Source organism: Anneissia japonica, unplaced genomic scaffold (assembly GCF_011630105.1).
Source record: "Anneissia japonica isolate Jap-2015-1 unplaced genomic scaffold, ASM1163010v1 scaffold102408_len2339_cov207, whole genome shotgun sequence".
Lineage (NCBI taxonomy): Eukaryota > Metazoa > Echinodermata > Crinoidea > Comatulida > Comatulidae > Anneissia > Anneissia japonica.
Window position 1 is genome coordinate 1 of NW_022746320.1, and position 2,339 is coordinate 2,339.

At 33.8% G+C, this 2,339-nt stretch overlaps 1 long non-coding RNA gene across 1 annotated transcript; it reads right to left on the bottom strand.

Moving 5' to 3' along the window:
- Positions 1–6: 6 nt before the first annotated feature.
- Positions 7–2,248, bottom strand: LOC117120196. The gene is made up of 3 exons (XR_004447303.1): positions 2,037–2,248; positions 1,763–1,839; positions 7–973 (listed from the first exon to the last, which is right to left on the bottom strand). It is a non-coding gene; the product is annotated as an uncharacterized LOC117120196 (long non-coding RNA).
- Between the last annotated feature and the right edge of the window lie 91 nt (positions 2,249–2,339).

Sequence of the window (2,339 nt, forward strand, 5' to 3'; positions counted from 1 at the left end):
AGGTGCTGGAATTATTTTTATTTGTATTTCACAAAATGGAATTATAGTAATAACTATTTTATTATTTTTGTCATATTTGTTTACCCTCTTCGTATTCTATGACCAACACTATGTGGTGTGTAACCATCTGTTCATAAAATGATCGCTATTGTATCTTACATGTTATCTAGAAATTTCGTCACCAATCAATACCACTATATTTTTGTTATTTTTGTAGTTGTTCTTCCCCACATTGGCAGTGCAACTGAAGACTCAAGAGATCTAATGGCAGTATTAGCAGCGGAGAACCTGCTGGCTGGACTCGAGGACTTGCCAATGCCCCATGAAGTAAATATAGGGGTGGAATGATGAGAAGGATTATGGTATAAATCACGTAGCAAGGAAAACTTTCCTTTGGGACGCTTTTGACGGTGAATTCGGCAGTACACCTAAAGGGTAGCGAAATGAACATGCCTTTCGAATGTACAGGCATCTAAACATTGTGTCAATTACTGTTCGCATACATTTAATTATAATAGTGTTTAGTGACTAACTATTATATAGGATGAATCAAACAAATCAGCGTATTTATTACTTTTTTTAAATTATTTCATCTATAATTTGCATCACCTTAGGCCTAAGCCTTCTCTATGACAATCAATGTTGGTAATAGGCATAGCTGTAGCAAATTAAATGTTTCAAAATACAATACAATATAATGATATAATCAAATTCAGTCATTATGTTGGCCTGGCTTTTGGGCTTACATCGACGATTTTTTTTTCAAATTCAACAGAGGTGTTCCAGATTTGTACGCAAGCGATGCGTCTGCACTGTACGTTGCTCCATGATTGTTCTAACCGGGTGGGAAACGATGGAAATTACTGTTGAAATTAGTGACGTAACTCAATTACCTCGGTTGTATTCCATCATATATCGTTTAGTAGAGCTTCTTTAGTACAATCTCGAAGACCTTTTAAAAATTGCATATATTCTGAGAAAATATAAAATATGGTGCGATTAGGCCTACATTTTTATCTTAAGCAAAAGTATCATTGATGAATACGACTGTTTATTAATAAAATCCAAAGGTTATTCGTCTAAAATAAAAAAAAAAGTACATTTTTCGCAAACAAATCAAACCCACATTAAAGGGGCTTTATTACAAAACAGCGTGGTATCACACCACATTCGATAATGCAATTTGGTTATTCAACTTCTTTTTGGTAAAGTTACAATTGCTTTAAGAATGAATAAATTTGGAAAAATTTGTGTTTGTTCTCCCGACTTCCTATCTTTATCTCATTTTGTAACGTATATTTGAATTTCACAAATTTTAAAGATTATGAATACACCACAACAAACAAAAGTAGAGCGGTTATACTGAAGAGGTATGGTTTTCTGCTTGTGGTTGTTAAAACACGGCCAGTATTGATTTTTTAATTGGGACTCTGATCGCTCGCCTCGAATAACCCTCACACGAGAGTTGCTGCTTTTGTTGATACTTTTGCCATTAATTCATCACATCTTCAAAACTTTTCGATACATTATAATAAGGTAAATATACCAGACATTTTTACCGCGTCAATTCAAAATTATCAAAGGTGCAAGTAAAAAATAAACCAGATTAAAGAGCTTTAGAAAATAAGAAAGTTTGAGATTCTTCTTAAATAGAACTAACTTTGCGGACTGTTTAACAGAAATGTGTACCGGTAACATGGTTTCAGAGAAGGGAGGCCTGAACAGAAAATGAGCGTACTACTAAAATGTAATAGATACGTACCTGTTCCTCCTGTTCCTGTTTTTCCTAGATTAGAAAAAGCTTTATTTTTGTCTTTGTTCGATTGTATAACGATATACCTGCAAATAAACAAGAAAACAATACATTGAATCATTAAATTACATATGATGGCACTGTCGAAATACATTTAAAGTCAACTGATGGTAACGTTATCGTAATTACCCAGGAATTAAAAGAAAAACAATCTCATTCTTTATCGAAAAACTACTAAGTTAGGCCAAATATTTATTCGTTTCTGCAAAGTTAGTTGTTTTACCTTGTCACGATTTGTAAATGGTAGCTTCGTAAGTGTTGTAGTGCCCTCACAGCACCATTAAATGCGTTGGAAAGTGCTTCGGAATTTTGTCTTAAAACTATATAGAGAAAAAATATTAGTATTAGTAAATGTTGGGGAATGACTTGTGATAGTCAATTCAGTAGTAGTGTTATTAGCTAGTAGTTGTTAACGTAGCAGCATTCTGCAGAACAGCAAAAGCAACAGTAGCAACAGCAAAAATAGCAGCAGCAATCACAACAGCAGCAGCAACAACGACGAAATGAGCCACAAGAAAATAAAAAC